The 19,552-nt window shown below is 42.9% G+C and overlaps 1 protein-coding gene across 4 annotated transcripts in view; it reads left to right on the plus strand.

Annotated features, from left to right (window-relative positions):
- Window positions 1–274: 274 nt before the first annotated feature.
- COLEC11 (collectin subfamily member 11) overlaps window positions 275–19,552 on the plus strand; it is a 40,787-nt gene continuing 21,509 nt past the window's right edge. The window contains exons 1-2 of one of the 4 annotated variants that reach the window (XM_085056801.1): window positions 275–533; window positions 9,960–10,093. The gene's annotated coding sequence lies outside the window, so the exon portion shown is untranslated. The remainder of the gene's footprint in view (window positions 534–9,959; window positions 10,094–19,552) is intronic. The other 3 variants (XM_085056802.1, XM_085056800.1, XM_085056803.1) reach the window with 3 other exon arrangements.

The following is a 19,552-nucleotide window of genomic DNA, read 5'->3' on the forward strand; positions in this document are numbered from 1 at the left end:
AAGACTCCTGCAGCCAGTTGTAAGAACTGAAACTGTAAGGGGAGAGTGTGTTAATTATCCACACAAGATGTTCACATTCAGTGCTGCGTTTCATGTGTTTTCACATCCACTGAAGCAAAGCTAGAAAAGTGTTGTGCTGGGGCAGTGTGCATGCATGGCTTAGAGCTGAATAGATGTAAATGGTTAAAAAGGGGTTCTCTGCTAGAGAGGAGGAGGGGAAAGTAAGAGTGCATTCCCAAAAAAGTACATTCCCAAAATAAAAAGCTTACATCATGGACCTCTTCAGTTTTCCCACACTTCTTCCCTAATTATTGTCCTGCAGGACAGCTGATCTTTTTCAAACAGGAAGCTGTTTACAGATAACACTTGCAACTGTTTTGTCTGATTTGTTGAACTGTCGAAAAGCAAAAGACAACCTCTTTTCAAATTAAAAACTGTCAGACTTCTGTAAACAGCAGCAATGAGGTTCATCTGTGCAGTGTCCCTGCAGGCACAGAGCGTTCTGCAGTTCCCATTCTCTCAGCAGCCATAAGGTAAGAGACTTTTATACTTTCACTCTGTAAAAACATGTAAAAGAAAAAGTCTGGATGTTTATTAGGGAGCTGCTTTGTATATGGCAAAATATGATTGACAATCCCCAAATTGTAGGGGAAGGTAAAGGAGAAAAGAGCTCGCTTGAGTTTCTTGGATAACATTGGACCTTTTTACTGAGAAGCTCCCATGTGGGTTAGATCACTGAATTCCAGTTTAGTTTAGTTTACGGGGTTGTATTTAAATTATACAAATGCCATTGGAAGAGCTCTCTTTCCTTTTAGCAGGGCATAGCACATGAATTTTAACCTTTCCTATGTTTAAACTTATTTTAGTTTATTAATGAATTGTAATTCCTGGTAACAGATATAGGCAGTTGTCTGTTTTTCACTTTAAAAAGTGATCTTTTAATACAGCTGCAAAGCAGAGAATGAAGACTGGCATTGCAGCAGTGAAACATATGTCAGAAGGGCCAGGAAGGGCTGGCATTACACCACTGGTTAATTAAGAGCAATCTCAGTGAAAACCAAATCATGTTGGAAGTAGTACTACGCAAAAATCCTTAGTGAGATATAAAGATGTATAACTATACAAAATCTAGGTCCAAGTGAGCAGGAATATGAGAGTAAGCCATACTTCAGTAAGCAGAAGGGCACATGCCTGCTTTTCAGTCATGAGCTATGAAAAGTAGGATTCATAAGGGACTTGCAAGTTTCCATTCTGACCTCCTTGCATACATATGTGTTCAGTATTGGCAGTGAAATTTTGGAGTGGGATTGTTTTCTAGCAAAACCAAATCACTGTGGAGAACTGCAATTCTTAACTTTACTTGCCATACAGTGAAACAAAGCAACTGGACTGGAAATACTATGACTTTGATTGTTGGGCATTGAAAGATTTTTAAAATGTGGCAAATATAAAAACTGTTGCCTTATGTTCTCCTCTCTGTATCTTAGATCTTCGTATTTCATATCTATTAGATCATTTAGGTGATAATGAACATTTAAGGCATTATAGTGATCAGAAAATATAAAGCAAACACTGATTTAAAGGTCTTGCTTATAACAATGATGCTATCCCAAAAATTTTATTATGTTACTGATGCAGCATAAATAAGGTGTGCCAATGTGGTAGACAAGAAGACTTCCAAGTGCAAAATACAAAAAGTATTCCTTTCAAAAATGTTTGGACTGTCTTTCATAAAATTCTTAGATGTATCTGTTAAAACGAAATTATTGTTTTAATTAATACATGAAAGAGAGTATGTAACTTAAATTCATAGTCAAAATAGCATTTTAAATATGCCATAGTCCTAGAGTCAACAGAGAGTTGCATTGTGGAAGCAGCAGAAATCTACTGTGTAATTTCTAATTGTACATTATGTTCAAGGCTATTTTTTTCTGATTATTTTGAGTGATTTTACAGTTTCTAAAGCTCTTTTTAGTAATCTCTAGGGCTATCCAAAAATTCTTGAACTAGAATCCTTTTGAAGTCGGAAGACTTTTGGCAGAGTAGCTTTTTAAAGAAAAGTGTCAGTTTTGTGGGATAGTTTAGTTCTTTTGTCAGATTATTTTGGCTGAAAACCAGGAGAATTTAGCCAAAAATATTCTCATGGTGTCTCTTGGGAAGTGTAGTTTGTGCTTTGCATTGCATTTTACTACTGGCTGAGCTTCACAGCTGAACCATGCTTCCTGTAAGGCTGTGTGGTCAGGGTCTTGCTATTTTAATTACCCTTAATGAAAGGAGCGTTAGGATGTATTTTGGAAAAGTTAGCCTCATGGAAGAGGCACAGACTGAGCTCATAAGGTATCAGCTGGTTGATAACTAATTGGAAGCTTCTCAAAATTCGAGGGCTTCCTTCTGGTTTGCACCTGAGCCACAGGCCATCCTGACTTTTGGCCATGAGAGTAGGACCCTTCAAAAGAGTTTCAGCAGAAGGTTTAAAGCCTTTGGATGTTTTTAGCCATGCAAACACTCATACAAGGGAGAGAACATTTAATGACATTTCTAAGGATTTGTTAATGCTTCTGCAGACTTTTGTGCTGAAAGTGTTCTATTTTATATATTTGGAACTGAAAAATGCAAGGGAGTGTGGCTGGATTTTAAGATCTTTTAAGAACTCTTAAGTCAAGAGGAAAACAACCTACCAGGAAAGATGTGGGTTTGAGAATCTCATAAGGTGTCATCTCACCCATCAAAGTGCCTCTTCAGAAAAACCTAGTCCGGGATCGTTTGCTTATATTTGTATAAAATGTGTGAGGGCAAGGAAAGAGCAGAAGCTGGTCTGCTTGAGCTCTTCATCAGTGCACCAGTCTCTTAATTTTTCCTCAAGATCCAAGGATCCTTAGCTTCTGGAGTTATTTCGATGCTGCCTCTTCAAAACTGTATCAGAAGATTGGTTAGGAGGTCCATAAGTTGTCCTGGAGGCCAGGACAGAGCAGTAAGACAAATGGTGAAGAGTTTTTGGGTTACATTGGTTTCCTTCTGCACTGAATCATAGAATGGTTTGGGTTGGAAGGGACTTTTGAAGATGTAGTCCAACAGCATGTGAACAAAACACAGACACGAATAAAGAGTTTCACAGTGCTGCAAGTTGGATACCAGACTCCAGACCAAGAACAGACAATGTTTATGTGCAGTATGGAGTGAGTGGAGAAGAGCTAAGTGCTGAAGAAAGTGACTTGCCATAGCAGCCATCTGAAAATTGCTTGTGAGAGATGCTCCATGGTTCTCTGCTGGATGTGGAGGTGAATCAATTTGCCGTCTTTTGTGCCAAGTTCTTGCAGGAACTAGAGTTGTGGAAGGTGGAAACTTACCTTGAATATGTGTGCTGAGTTGTCCTTCAGGCATGGATACTTTGAAAAATGGCTCTGAGAAAAGTTCTCTTTGAAAAATAGACTGCTGCCACCCAGCTGTCACATAATTACCTTCTGTCTGGGACCATTTACCTGGGAAGGAAGAGGTCTAAATGCAGCTCATTGCACTGCTCCAAACCTCCACCTCTCATCTGCTGGAAAGGTGCTGTTTTCGCTCACCAATGTAGTAATTTGGTTTGCATAGAGGAGACTGATTTTGAATGTGTTTCCTTAACGGAAATGGGCTAGGTGGGAGAAGAGTGTCTTGTTACTCTCTTCAGGCAAGATGTTGACCATCTCTGGTCTGTGCAGTAAGAAAAGCTTAGGCACTCAAGTTTTCCAGTAAAACCACAGGAACCTCCTACCTCTTAAGGTGGCTGAATTGTTAGGAGATGGTTTTGGATGCTTTGTTTGAACTTGGGATGAGGCTGCAGGGAGAGATTGAGAGATAGTGTTGCCAGTGTTCAACTTAAGCATCTCTAACTTGGAGGTTTAGGGATGAAGAATGGGGGCAAAGGATTGAGAATGGAAAGAGAAACTGCTTCAGCTTTGGCTGTTTTTTGAGTAGGGACCTTAAAGAATGAAGCTGTATCCACAGATGTGCTTAAGTTCCTGGTACCTGTCTTTGTCTGGTTTTAAGCATGGCTCTCTCTGTGATTATTTTCTTTTTGTCCTGTTTGCTAATTGCAGAATAAATAAAAACAATTTAAAAAATCCTACAGACAGTACTCTAAGATTTTGAATTTAATTTGAATGATTTTCAGGCTTAGTTGTGAGTTACTCCAAAACTTCCTGTGAGGGTGGTGATGATTTTAGCAGATACTGAAACTTGCTGACAATAAGAATGCCTTTATTAATCTTTAGTAGACTCTTTAGAAATGGTCTGTGGACCTCCAAGAGACCACAGATGAGATGTTGATTTGATCTCCATCACCCTGAATGGCAGGGTTGGTCGGCTTTTTGGAAGGACAAAATTATATAAGTGATTGAATAATTTTAATTCTACTTATGAGTAGAATTTTTTATTATCATCAGAGAAAGGTTTGTAAGAGATCTTCTAATTTTTGGGAATTAAAATAAAGAGCTCTTAAAAATTGATGTGAAAGAGCTGGCAATGTTAGATGGCACAGTAATTATAGCCAATCAAGTTAAAAACACCAGACAAGAATGTAATGAAGGCCTAGCACAAGAAACAGGAAAAAAAAATTCTTATTACATAGGAAAAGAAAAATGTGTGTCAATGAGATTTCTTGTCAGAATGGTGTTAATGAGAAAACAGGTCTCTGATGGCTCACTGGAGGAGAGTTACCTTTAAGAAATGTTAAGGAAACAGGTACTGAGAACATGTGGCAGAGCAAGAGAAGGACTGATGGTGCATTCTGAGACTCCAGGGTGCTGGGTCTGTCAGCAGCACCTACAGATGCATTTGCAGTGTTTCTCTCTAGCTGTGCAGTGAACTTGCAGTTTGAAGCTAATGTAGAAATGAAGTGAGATGATGTAATAAGAGCCATGCTCTGAGCTGCAGCTGAAAAACCTCATTATTGGAGGTTATCTTCCTTTGCTGCTTAATATCTTAATTGATTTGGCTTTTTCAGCCATAAGAGAAGGCTTTGGGGTGACCTAATTGCAGCCTTCCAGTACCTGGAAGGCCTGCAGTGACCAGACAGGATGAAAGGGCTTCAAACTGAAAGAAAGGAGGAGGTTTACATTAGATATTAGAAAAAAATTCTTTACTGTGAGGCACTGGAACAGGCTGCCCAGAGAAGCTGTGAGTGCCCCATCCCTGGAAGTGTTCAAGACCAGATTGGAGCTCTGAGCAACCTGGTCTAGTGGAAAGTGTCCCTGCCCATGGTAAGAGGGGTTGGAACCAGGTGATCTTTAAGGTCCCTTCCAGCCCTGGCCATTCGATGATATGATATGATGTATGATATGATACATCAGAATTGCCTTTTAGGTAATTGTGGAGTGTCAAAAAGTCTCTATTGTCTCTCTACTCTTCATGACTGTTATAGAAAGCCCATAGAGTGGCTTTGTGGGCAGCTGGCATGCAGCCAAGGTCAACCCCCCACATCTGACTCCTAAGGGACTCTGTATTTAAACATGCATTTGTCTATTCACACTTAATGTATAAATGATTACATTCACACTGTTTCTTGATTTTAGGGATGATGACATTAAACATTGAAACTACTGAGTTGAGTACATGGAGTTTCCAATATGTATAGAACTGATGCCTCTGTATCTCTTCGGCAGCACTGAGTAACTGTGGCAATTCTTGATTTTGTTGTTCATTCTTTCTTTTCTTAAGTCAGCTGGCAGATATTGGGATTTCATGTCAGTGCATTCCACAGAAGCCTTTTATTTTACTGGTAACTGCACAATCAGAACAGTAGAATTAGTTTTTGCTCCTGTAAGTACCCTATAAATTCTGAGTAGACACATGTGGATGTTCAAGTGATCACTGCTTAGCTGTTTTGCAGCCTCTTAATTTGTGCACAGCTGCCCTCTGGTCATGTTCTAGCTGTGTGAAAGGTACATCTGCTGCTATTGTTAGAGAATTTGCTGAGTACCAAAGCAGGTGGAGATGCCGGTAGTTATCACTTACTTAACATAACTTGTCATATTATTCCCTAGAAATGTACATTATTAAAATACAGAACTCTCTCAGGGAAGTTGGTTAGATGGAAGGACTTTAATGAAAAATTTTCAAAGGGGGTTGTCATCCTCAAGAATCTTTTGACAGAAGAAGCATCCTGGTATATGGTTAAGGGAAGTAACATCTTCAGTTTTTATGAATTTGGATAAATGCCCTTGCTTGCAAATTATTTTCTACACATTCTGTTTCTTTCTGAATTCGTTTTTTTCAAAATGAGATGAGATTGCCAAAACTACCTCAAACTGCATGCAATTCCTTTTACTCCTCAAATTTTAAAGGTATTTGTCAACCAGTGCATTGTACATGGTAAAGGATTTTGAGTGCATCAGCTGTGGTATGTGTAAGAGCTGCCCTGGGACATTTTGCCACTGAAAGATATTCTTTCAGCAGTTCCTTTTGGCATAGATTTTATGTTGGATCATGACTATTGCCAATGACATAGACTGATCAGTGAAAATCTGCTGTACCATACTAGTGTAAGAATACTCTGACTTCTGAGAACTTTGTTAGTGTCTAGTCATCTACAGGAATCGAGTGTCTGTGTGTGCTTCAACTAAGTCACATCAGATGCATAGAAACCTGTTTGTTTTCCCACTGCATTTTGCTTCTACAACCTTTTCTGTGCACCAACCATATATTTTCTGTTAACATGGCCAGCTGTTTTGGTAAGTTTCCTTTTCTTTTGCCTGCTTTCTTTTATCTGCATTTGGAAAGGTGTGTCAGGGCTCTAAGAAAATAAGGACATTATGTAGTACTGTTATCAAGATCGCCTGTCACTTGTCCACCGAAGGTATTATAGAATCATGGAATGGTCTGGATTGGAAGGGACCTCTACAATCATGTAGTTCCAACCCCCCTGCCATGGACAGGGACATCTTCTACTAGACCAGGTTGCTCAAAGCCTCACCCAACCTAGCCTTGAACTCTTCCAGGGTTAGGGCATCCACAGCTTCTCTGGGCAGCCTCACTCCAGTGCCTCACCACCCTCACAGTAAAGAATTTCTTCCCAGTATCTAATCTAAACCTACTCAGTTTGAACCCATTCACTACAGTCCTGTCACTATATGCTCTTGTAAAAAGTCTCTCCGCATCTTTCTTTTAGGCTCCTTTCAGGTACTGGAAGGCTGCAATTAGGTGACCCCGAAGCCTTCTCTGATCCAGAAATCCCAATTCACTCAGCCTTTTCTCATAGCAGAGGTGCTCCATACCTCTGATCATCTTGGTGGCCTCCTCTGGCTCATTCCAACAGTTCCATGTCCTTCCTGTGCTGGGATCCCAGAGCTAATGCAGCACTGCAGGTGGGATCTCACCAGAGCAGAGGGGCAGAATCCCCTCCCTCCCCTGCTGCCCACACTGCTTTGGATGCAGCCCAGGACACATTTGGCTCTCTGGGCTGCCAGGGCACATGGCTGGGTCATGTCCAGCCTCTCACCCACAACAGCCCCAAGTCCTTCTCAGCAGGGCTGCTCTGGATCTGTTCATCCCCCAGCCTGGACTGATACTGGGGGATACTGCACTCTGACTCAGGTGCAGCTCCTTGCACTTGGTCTTGTTAAACCTCATGAGATTCCCATGGGACACTTCTTGAGCTTGTCCAGGTCCCTCTGAATGGCATCCCATCCCTCAGGTGTGTCAGCTGCACCACTCAGCTTGGTGTCATCTGCAAATCTGCTGAGGGTGCACTCAATCCCTTTGTCTATGTAATTAAAGAAGATATTAATTACACTGATTCCAATATAGACTCCTGAGGGATACCACTTGTCACCCATGTCCATCAGGACACTGAACTGTTGACCACCACCCTCAAGATGTGACTGTCCAAACACTTTCTTGTCCATCAAACACTCCACCCATCAAATCCATCTGTCTCCAATTTAGAGAAAATGATGTTGTGGGGCACCATGTCAAAGGCCTTACAGAAGACCAGATAAATGACATCTGTAGCCCTTCCCTTGTCCACTTACATAGTCACATGTAGGATCACATGTAGAGTGTTAGTTGGTCTCTCAACCTAAGAAACGAACCTTTTGTTGAAATAGGATTGACCCTGTTCAAAGTTCAAATGCAAGATTTTGATCATGCATGCTTATGTACCATGGTGTTTTGTTATATTGAGGATATCATTCCAAGAAATATGTCCTTGTCATTTGAGGATAACACTCTTGGATCCTTTCCATAATTCTTGGTGGCTTGCATGCTATTACAAAATGCCTGATCATATTTCCTATGCTCTGTATTTTTCTTGGTTATTATTTTCTATTGCAGCCTGGTATTTTGCCATGTCTTTCCTTCTTTTAAAATGTTCCCACTTTAATTATGTGCTGGATTGTTTTTTGGGGTGGTTTGTTTTTGTGGTGGTTTTTTGTTTTGTTTGTTTGGTTGTTGTGGTGGCTGGTGAATTTAGTCCCTTGAATTCTTTCATTTATGCATCTTCCTATTTTCTCTATACTGCTGGCATGCAAGGACACAGTTTTGTAACACACTGAAGGCTATCTCAGCTGCTGCCAAGGGGATTTCTTTCCTTGGCTGGCATCATTTTTCACAGGAATTATGACCATTTTACCCTCGCCAGGAACCAAGGAACTAAATCAACTGAAAAAACAATGTTACGAGTAGGGGAATAGCTTACTGCTGGCATAGCAGCCTGTAGCTGATGATGGGATCAGCAGTCCATTGGCACCAGTACAGAGAAGAGGAGGCTAATGTGTGACTGCAGCAGGGAGCCAGGTGACTGTTAGCCCTCCTGTAGATTGGCTTAGCTAATTAGCAAGGGTGGGACACCCCTCACCTAACCTGACATACCTGCCAGGCTGAACTAGTCATACTGGCAATGAATGAGTACCTCCAGAGTCAGCTACCTGTTCTGTTCTGTTCTGTATTGGGATGAAATTAATCCTTGTGCCAAGGTGCCTTTCTCTGACTATAAGGTTATTCAGAGTGATTTTCTAAGACTGACCCCCTGAACCAGAACAGTTGAATCCCACCCAAGGGTCTGTTTATAATTAACCTCTGCTAGCTTGAGGTCTGCATCTAAGCAAAGCTGTCCTGATAAATAGGCATCTGCTAATGGCAGCTGTGCTCTGTCTTGTAGTTAACTTTTTGAGGTGTCATACTTGCAGCAATGGGAAGAACTGGGCAGCAGTCACATGGCTTTCCTTTATTCTTAAAACCTCCTTTAACTGTAGCTGTCACTTGTCTAATGTGTGAGAAAATGCGGACAAAAGCTGTTTCTGCTCTTTCTTGTTTTTTTTCCTCAATGAGGAATTGGATACTTTGGTAACGAAAAGCAAACATTTTTCCTGCCCACTTGCCCTCTGGGATGGTGCCATTGCTCCTCTCTCCTTTCTCTGCTCTTCTCCCCTGGTGAGGCCTCTGTTTTTTCACTTTTGCTGCATGTTTCTCCCACTAGTAGTGTACATCGTTTGTTTTGTCTCTTGTCTTTATTCTTCCTCTGACCTCATGAACTGTTTTGCCTAGATTTTGTCTTATCTGTGTATTCCCAACCTGTCCCTGTGTTTATACATGACTCAGCTGTGGGACATAAAAACAGAAAGCAGGGAAGGGAGAATACTCACTTTATTCAGTTTTGGTCTTGTGTCCTACCACTAGGCTTGAGCTGGCTTCATCATCAGGCTTCTTCTCTGCTTCCTTCCATCCTTTAATGTGACATGCCTGAATGTAGTCTAAGTTCACCTTTTGTGTCCATCCAATGTGAGCAATTACTCTCTTGGGGAACTGGAGATGTGGGTTTCAGTCCTTTTAGGTTAAGAATGTTCTGCAGTTACTACTTCACACCTTTTGGATCAATACTTTAGTGGCATTTCAGTTGTGCAAAAGGCAGGTGCCACTGCTGGCATGGCTGGGATGATTGGATGGGTCCTTAATAGAATTTTCTGCCTCTTCTCTACACCTTCAAGAATGTAGCTGCAGGACTGGAACAGCTCCCTCCCAGGCTGAGTTTTGAGCCTGTCCAGTGCCCTCAAGAAGACAACTGTCAGGCCCACCTAGGAAAACTTCCAAGCACCTGACGAGTGAGGACACGTTGGAAAGTGTAAGTTGGTTGAGTGGGTATAATATTGCACAGATATCCCAATTTCTACAGCTTGTCCTAAGCCTTTGTGGATGGGAAGGGCTAAAAAGCAATGCCTTAAAGCTTCATAAACCAAATTGCAAATGCATATGTTCACATTATGTATTTATTTATGTAAATAAATGTTCCCTGCAACACTCTCCACATCATTCACTGATTCTTGGTGAATCCTTGTTTCTTTCATTTCCTACAGATAGCTGCGTGGGGATAGCATCAGGTTTTCACGTGAATGCTTTCTAGGAGTAGGAATGAACTGAGACAGTTTAGACACAGGTTTTAGAAGAACTGACACCTGCATTAGAGCCCTGTATGCTTCTTTCGTTCTTCTTTTTTTTTTGTGATTAAGAATATTGAAAATTTGATCTGACATATAGCAATGATGGCATCCAAAGTCACAAACTATTCTTGAAAATATAGCTGAGAACAGAAGGGAGCTTGTTATCTAGTAGGGACTTTGATTAAAACATTCCACAAAAAATTCTCTTTAGTATTTCTAGTTGCCTCTGACCACCAATTTACATAAAGATAAAATTCTACTTGAGTATTATTTTCTACTGCCTAAAATCCATAGAGAATTATTGTGAAAGATTTGGCACTCAGGTTCCATATCCCTCTTGTTAAAATTTTTGAAAACAAACTTGCCCCTTTCTGGCGCTACTTCCATCTAACCCTTGCCGAAGCCTTGATTTTTATATTTTCAGCACAGATGACAGTAAGTTAATTCTAACATGAACGCATTGACTTCAGCAGAACAACATCAGGAAGACATTTTTCCCAATTTTCAAAAACATTCTTCCTGATGGAAAGTGACACTACTACGCCTACATCTGACAAGGGCATCTATGTGGACGAACTAATAGTCTCTTACACCTTACAAACATTGGCCGAGGAACTGGCTCTATTGTGCCAGAATTAAGTGTACTTTGGGGAGTAACCAAGGACTTCCTATCAGTTTGGTTTTTAGGTAATGCTAGCTTCCCATCAGCTTAGACTCACTCTTTTGTCCTCTACAGCAAACCTCGTTGTTCTTCAGTGTCATCAGGAGCTGAAATGTGTTATGTCTGCTTTATGCTACTCCATGCTCCATAGATTTCACAGAGACTTGGTAACCACAGCAGTTATTGTCCTCATTCTTGCAATTCTACAGTATTAATATTTAGGGCTTTTTTCCCGTCTTTCAAGTCCGTTGCTTTAACCTTTAAATCAAGACGTAGAATTTAAATTGGGAGCATTGCAGTGTTATGAAAATGATCATCCAATGTTTAAGCAGCTTTGTAATTGATTCTGATTTTTATTGTCTAACTAAATGGTGAATGTTTGATTACCCAAGGTAATGTGCAAGGGAGCTGAGAGGACAAATGAGAAAATGCTTAGATAAAGTAAAAGCATAGCTACACAAAACAACTGTAGATTAGGATGATCAGCAAGGCTGTAGTGGAGAAAGATGAGGTCAGTGACACAGGTTTCATCTCCAATGTGAGAGGTATCTTCCCCAGGGGATGATCCACATGCCTTGGGCCAAGGGGTGAAAAGCAGCTTCTGACAATGGAGCTAGAGGCTTGTCCATGCTGCCTCTCCCCACTTCCCCCAGAAACCTATCCCAGGTCTGTGCTGGGCACTGGTGGTAACCCTGGGACTTAATTTAATTTTTTTTTGTTTTTATCTGTTCAAAATGTTTGAAATAGCATAAGGTCTGTGTCACAGCCTGCCATTTCACAGGCATGATTTTGTGGGCATCTGTTGCATCTCTTGAAATTCGACTTAGGGCCTGCAGGGTATTTGAGGATACATGAGCTGCCAGAGAGTTCTGGGAGGTGTTGAGATGTGGAAGACGAGGACTTGAAAAGTCAGGGGAGTGAAAACTGTTGAAAGTTCTTGCTGTGTCTGTAGTTCTGACTCAAAATGGCTTGGGAAAGTCTCTCACCAAATGTGGCTGTGTCTCTGCAGATCTGTGTGTCTGTACCAGGAGCATATTCAATTCAGAATACAGATAATTAAGCTCAGATACCTGAGAATGAAGTATAATGTAAAAAAAAAAGAGAGAAAAAAATCACAGTGTGAAAACAACTCAGTAATTGTGAAATAAAACCAGCTCAGCAATGAGTCCTATAGGATTATATAGAGGATTACAGCTACTCTGTAGCTGTTGGCTGGCTGAGCATTAATGCCAGTGAGCACCATTTGTCTTCTGCATTTTTCATCCAGTTGGTTTCAGTTTGTCAGATCATCTGTGTTGTTTCTTCTAGGTCCAAAATAACAACATGGAATAAGCCACTGGCACTTGTGGAGCAGCCACTGGCAGATACAGGGACTTCATGCATGACGCATTTGCTGGCTCAAGTGATCTCCAAGCTTTCCATCCAGACTTGGGGGGAAGTGTGGGAACTCAGTGAGTGCCAGCTGGCCTGGCTGGTCCTGCAGTGGTTTTGAGCGAGCCTTTGAGGCCTTTGGGATTCTCCAATGACCTCCCAAGGACTTGTCATTTGAAGCTTGGCTTGAGAAACCTCTTCTCTCTTGGCAATTGAGGCAGATTTCCTAAAGCTGACAGGTCTCAAAAGTTGTTTTGAAATTATTGTGCTGGTTGCATTGGTATGTTTTCATTCCCAATGGAAACAGAGGCACTTCATTAATTTTTATTTTTTAAGTAAGTGCTGCCTTTTCCTTCTCCTCTTACATTTTTCCCAATACTTTCAGCTTACACTGATTTAATGGCCACAAATTTGATTTCTGACCCCTGCATAGTCAGTGAGAAAATATTCATACTTTTACGAGTGCTGAACATCTCTAGGTTTCTTTCTGACATTGGTTTTACCAATGATGAAGATACTCCAAATACCAGGGCCAAAACAGTATTTAAAAAAACAGGCTGGCATCTTTATGTGAGGACCAGTTTCAGTGGGATTTAGTTTTCTTAAATGACTTTATGCATCTAGGGCTGAAAGGGCTTGAAATTAGGTCAGCAAAGAAAGAAAATTTCTAGGATTTTAAAGTGAAAGGTACTGCTGTAGCACATACCTGGAGATCAAACTCTTATTTCAATCATAGAAAGCAACTTTAGCTGCAGAAGAGATTTCTTGTGAAGGCAGGGAAAGATGTAGAAAGTGATATCCAAAGTGCTTTTGGTTTGATTTCTACTACTAATGTGTCCCTTTACGGCAGCCAAAAATTCTACAGAGTGTTTAATCTGCAACCTCTTCAGTGATTCCTTCTGTTAGCTCTTCTCAGACCAAGGTAATTTCCCTAAGTATTCTTATGGATCTGGGTGTTGTGACCTGAATGATGCTAAAGAAGCTCCTTTCTCTAGAACATGTCCATTTTCTGTGGGAGTTGAGCTAACACAATGTAAGGTGGGGTGTATCCCCTCTGTCTCTGAGACATGTAAGCCCGACAGCAGGGAATGTGCTGAAGCTTTGCTGGAGATTTTGTTTTCCCCAGAAAATCCTTCATCTGCGGCTGCTGAGCAGAGCCAAGAAGCAGCCTTGACAGTTCTCTGCTGCTCGATGTCTGCCTCATCTCTGAGCTGTGTGGGAGTCTGCAAAGGCAGATTAATATTTAACATACCTGCAGTCTTTGATCTTTCAGTTGGAGTCTGGATACATCTAAATCCTCATAAAATGCAGACAGAGGAGATGATGCTGCCTTTTACTTACTAATGCAGAGACTGGAGCACCCTCCTAATTTCAATTTCTTCGTCCATCTCAGACCATTTCATTCTGCTCTCCAATTTGTCTGTCAAGAATCCTTATCACCAGTCTGCCAGGTGCTCATGCTGAAACTGCCTAATTTCCAGGCTTTCAGCTGTGTATTTGCCTTGAAATCCTCTTTGTCTGATCTTCTGAATCCTGAAGTGTTCCCATTACAAAAAAAGGGTGGGATATCCTGCCTATGATGTCCTGCAGGCTGGTGACCAGGTGTTCTCCTGGGCTGTAGGGTGGGTCCTGCCGGGTAAGGCAGGTAGGACCCATATCCTCTATTTGCTCAGCCTGAAAACCCTGTCTCTCAAGAGTGGCTGCTGCCGAGGGTGTCTGAAAGAGGCTTCCAGGCACATCCTCCTGGCTGGCTGAGGCAACCACAACTCACTGCTTTTCTCCATAAGGGAGCGCTGGTCCCTCATTTGGCATTGCAAATCATGTTCCTGCCACAGACCCCTCCATTAGGCAGTCAACCAGCACTGACTATTTAAATGCCTAGACTGGCCTTAGAAACCTTCCAAGATCTAGAAAAACACTCTTCTCCTCAACCTTTCTTATTGGTTAGTTTTTATTGGTCCCTCTTGCTTGCTGACTGTTGTGAATCAGAAACAGGAAGAAGAGGCTGTCCACTGTGGCCTTGTACCCTGGGGTTAGGAACATCATTCTGGGGAGATGTAGCCAGATTCAAGCTTAATGTTTGTGAAGTAATTTTAGTATGCACATGAGGACATTTTGGAGAAAAGTGCTCTCAAAGAGATTGATTCCTCAAAACTATCCCAAGACTGTGGTCAAACACTTTGCATAACCTTAGAAAATAACTGTAAAATGTCCAGTGACTTGGCGTGGTTTCTTGTACATAGGCAAGGGAGGCTGTAGCCCAGAAAAGCAGACTTCAGCAGCACAGCAAATGTTTTCCTGCTGGTTTTGTCTGTCAGAGTCCTGGAGAACTGGCTTGGTTGGGGCTTCTCCATGGCATGCAAATTTCCATTTCTCTTCCTTTTCCTCCCCCACTATCATAGTTCTCTACATCCACCTTGATCATAGACTCATAGAAAGGCTTGGATTAGCAGAGACCTTAAAGATCTTCTAATTCCAATCCCCTCTGCCATGGACAGGGCATCTTCTACAAGACCAGGTTGCTCAGAGCCCTGTGCAATCTGGCCTTGAACATTCAAGGGGTGGAGCATCCATAACTTCTCTGGGCAACCTGTTCTATCTAATCTAAATATCTGCTCTTTGAGTTTAAAGCCATTCTCCCTTATCCTATCACTGGATAAGTCACTCTCCCTCTTTTTTTATAAGCCCATTTTAAGCACTGGAAGGCCCCGGTGATGTTTCCCCTGAGACATCTTTCCTCCAGGCTGAACAGCCCCAACTCTCTCAGCCTGTCTTTGTAGGAGAGGTGGTCCAGCCCTCTGATCATCTTTCTGACATTCCTCTGGACACATTCTAACAGGTCCATGCATGGCATTATGATGTACCTTCTCCTCTAGCTCTTGTTCCTCGTCCTTGGGTGGCAAAAATCAATTTTGCCCTGTACTCATGAGAAGCCTTGAGTGATAATTGCTGCAATTGTGACAAAACTTATCATGGCCTAAATATTTGAGCAGCAGTTCCACACTCTCCTAGGTATTCTTTCTGGTTGGCAAAGCTGGTTTATGAAGTAGTTTATGCCTGACCCATCACAGGAATGCATGGCAGGTTGTGGAAATCCCATGTCATGGTTTGACCCTGGCCAAATGCCAGGCACCTACGACATCTGTTCTCTCCACTCTCTCCTGCCACAGCTGTGCAGAGGAGAGGAAAAAAAGGTAACACACAAAGGGCTCATGAGTTGAGATAAAGAACCGGGAGAAGACGCACTGAGGGAAAACAGATTGAAACTTAAAGTTGCAAAGTTATTTATTGCTAACAGAGACAGAGGAAGATAATGAGAAGTAAAATAAAGCCCTTAAAGACACCATTTGTCTGCTCAGCCCCCTCCCTCCTTCCCACCATCAGCACAGGGGTACAGGGTGTGGGGTTTGGTCAGTCCATCAGCGAGATCTTCATCGGCTGCTCAGGGAGAGGAGTTGCTGTGGGGTCCTTCCCACGGGAGAGCTCCCTGCAAACTTCTCTGGCATGGGCCCAAATCTCATGAGCAGCAGTCTGCCTGAACCTGCCGCAATGTGAGCTCCCCCACGGGCAGACAGTCCCGCCAAAACTGCTGCAATGTGGGCTCCTCGTCCACGGGGTGCACACCTCCAAGGCCAGACTGTTCCATCCCAGGAGCAAGGCCTCTCTCTCTACTGGGACTTTCCCACTGGATCACAGCTTCCTCCAGGCATCCACCTGCTCTGGTGTGAGCACCTCCCTATCGGCTGTGGGTGGATCTCTGCACCCCCGTGGATCCCATGGGCTGCAGGGGGACAACCTGACCCACCATGGACATCACCACAGCCTGCAGAGGATTGTTGGCTCTGGTGCCTGGAGCACCTCCTCCCCCACCTTCTCCACTGACCTTGGTGTCTGCATGTTGTTTTCCCTCACATATTCTCACCTCCTCCTTCTCTGGCTGAAAAGAAGTGTGTGCTCACATTGTTTTGATTTCTTCTTAAATATGCTACCACACAGAGGTGTAACCAACCTCTCTATTTGGTCCAGACTTGGCCAGCAGCATGTCCATCATCTTCAGAACCATCAGAGATTGGCTCTGCTGGACATGGTGAAAGCTTCCAGAACTTTCACAGAGAGCACACAGAAGCCATCTTTGTGCCCCCCTCCTCCCAGCAAAAACTGGGTCAAGCAAAACCAACACATCCTGATAGTCCCTGTTTCTCCCTTGCCCCATGGGAAGATTGCCCAGCATTACCCAGGATTACCTTTTCCCTAGGGTTTCCTGCCCCACTGTAGCCCCTTAGACTATGACTGTATTGAGATCTCCTGACCCAAGAGCCCTTCCCAGGTCCAAGCATAGACACCACCTTTTTAAGGCACAGTCCTCCAGCTGCAGGAATCTCTCCTTTGGAAGTAAAGTTGGGGAAAATATTCAGGTCAAAAGGGGCTCATAGCAGACACAAGTCTTTGCACCAGACCTGGAAGATCAGGAAGAATTTAGGGGTGTATTGTGGAGTGCCCCTGTCCCACAGTGCGGATGTGGAAATTGATGGTATAGCAAGGGGGTTGGGAGGCAGAGCAACCTGGCCTGTAACTCATGCCATGCCCTCCACACATGAGGAAGGAGACAAAATCTGCTCCCATCAGATCCCCTTGCCGTGGTCTCCTAGGGGATAATGGAAGCACAAACTGGACAGTAATTTAGAGGGACAGTTTATTCCCCCAACTCCAAAATCATCTGTTTGGCCTTGCTGCTGAGACATCTGTTATGCCAGTTAACACCTTCAGGCCATCCCAAAAATAACAGTTCTACTCTCCTAGATCTCCAATGTGTTGAGGCATACAGACCCAAATAGTAGTCCCACACCTGTGCCTAATCCTGATTGACTTATTTTTGAAAGGATTCAGGCAGTGAAAATTAATATAGCCCAGTCTTCTTGCTGTAGATGTAAAATGCACACGTCCTTGTGGTGGCTATAAAAGATGATAAAAACCCTGTTATGACTTTCAGCTTATTTGTGTAGTACAGAGCTCTGGTTAAGGCAGGACTGGAAAAACATATCAGAAATACATAAATAGTGCTTTTGTCAAAGTATTTTTACAGGCCCCCTAAATACTGTCTTTTGACAGTCCTTTCACACAAACTCCATTTCTGTTTGGTTGTTTTCTGAGACATCTCTTCACAGCCTAATTTCAGGCAATCCATTTCACTTGTCAGCCTAGACAAGGATATGTTTCAGAGGTGTCAGAGACTGAAATAGTTCATGCCTCAAACATTGATATAAAGTTTTGCTCATTATAACAAAAACAGTATAAAGAAGCTACAATCAAAAAAACCTCCCTGAAGATACTTGACTGGGACTTTGGACTGAGTCAAACTGCTAAGATTAGATAAAGGGAAACCTATTGTTCAATCATCTCAAGCTGAGGGAAAGGTATGCATACACAAAGGCCAAAGCCACCAGCTGTGCTGAGAATCATCCCTGGCTGAGTTTGGGGTGGGGGCAGAGCACAGCTCACAGAAGCCAGGTTTACACAGACTGGCCCAGCTGTGGAACCCCCAGCCTCACTGGCTACATCCATGGGACTTTCACGTGAGAGGAGCTGAGGGGGAGTCACAATCCATCACAGACCCCCCAGAGTGCTAAGCCTGGCACCACAGGAGTGCAGGTGATGCAAGCAGAGTCTGCAGCTAGAGACTGCCCCCTCCCCTGGGAGGACATGCCTGGACATTGCCCCTGGCCTGAGTGTATATTAACCCATGGCATTCTGTGCTTTTCGGGGGGACCACCACCACCGAGAAGACCGGCTGGAGAGGATCAACGCAACATCGTTGGGATCCACGGATGGTGATATTTTCTCTTTCCCTCTTTCTGTCCCCCCCACCTCTTTTCTTACTTCTCTTTTTCTCTCTTTTCTTCCCTCTCTCTCTCATATTTTCTATCAAATAAAACTCATACTATTGACTGGCATATGGTCTCGTTTGTACCTTAATTCGGGCAGAGGTATTTCTAAAGAACCTTAATAATTGGATCATAACAAGAGGTGATTCTCTTCAGGAGTTATTGAAGGCTCTGATGCAACTTTATTGAATGATACAGTGAAATATTACCTGCCTTCCACCCTCAATGACTTACAGGAGGGCTACTGTATCAGACAATTTGCCTGGGCACAGTTCCAGTGCTCAGGTAGACATTAAGGGAAGCTTCAGGCCTTTGAGTTTGTCTCATTTGTTACTGAATTGCCTCTTTAGAGCAGTATCCATTCTTTCTAAGTGGGTACTTAGTACTAACAACTTTCAGTGCAAGGCCAGGTGGCCAAGAAGGCCAATGGCATCCTGGCCTCTATCAGCAATAGTGTGGCCAGCAGGACCAGGGCAGTGATTGTCCCGTTGTACTCAGCACTGCTGAGGTTACAGCTCAAATCCTGTGCCCAGTTCTGGGCCCCTCACTGCAAGAAGAACATGGAGGTGCTGGAGTGTGTCCAGAGAAGGGCAACAGAGCTGGGGAAGGGTCTGGAGCACAAGTCCTGGGAGGAATGGCTGAGAGAGCTGGGGTTTAGCCTGGAGAAAAGGAGGCACAGGGGAGACCTTATTGCTCTTTAAAACTACTTGAAAGGGGGTCGTAGCCAGGGTGCAGATGGTCTTCTTTCCCAGGTAACAAGAAATAGGAAAAGGGGAAATGGCCTCAAGTTGTGCCAGAGGGAGTTTAGATTGGATATTAGGAAAAATTACTTCATGGAAAGGGTTGCCAAGCACTGGAACAGGCTGCTCAGGGAAGTGGTTGAGTCACCATCCCTGGACATATTGCAAAGATATGGAGATGTGGCACCTGGGGATATGGCTTAGTGATGGACTTGGCAGTGCTGGGTTAATGGTTGGTCACTGATCTTAGAGGTCTTTTCCAGCCTAAGCAAGTCTATGGTTCTGAGCCTGCTTGCTGTATTTTCTCCTTTCACCTTGCCAGATTGCTGCCTCCAATGAGAAATCATGAACACAGACTTGCTTATTATTAGCATTGCTTAATCTTCTTCTTGCTTAATTAAATTTCTCCTGAGCTTTATCTCATCCAGTCTAGCAGCAAAAAAACCTGCTAAATGTGCTGCTGCCTATTTCATGTGTGTCTGAGGAACA

The sequence above is a fragment of the Lichenostomus cassidix genome, chromosome 3 (assembly GCF_008360975.1).
Source record: "Lichenostomus cassidix isolate B80296 chromosome 3, HeHo_3.0, whole genome shotgun sequence".
Lineage (NCBI taxonomy): Eukaryota > Metazoa > Chordata > Aves > Passeriformes > Meliphagidae > Lichenostomus > Lichenostomus cassidix.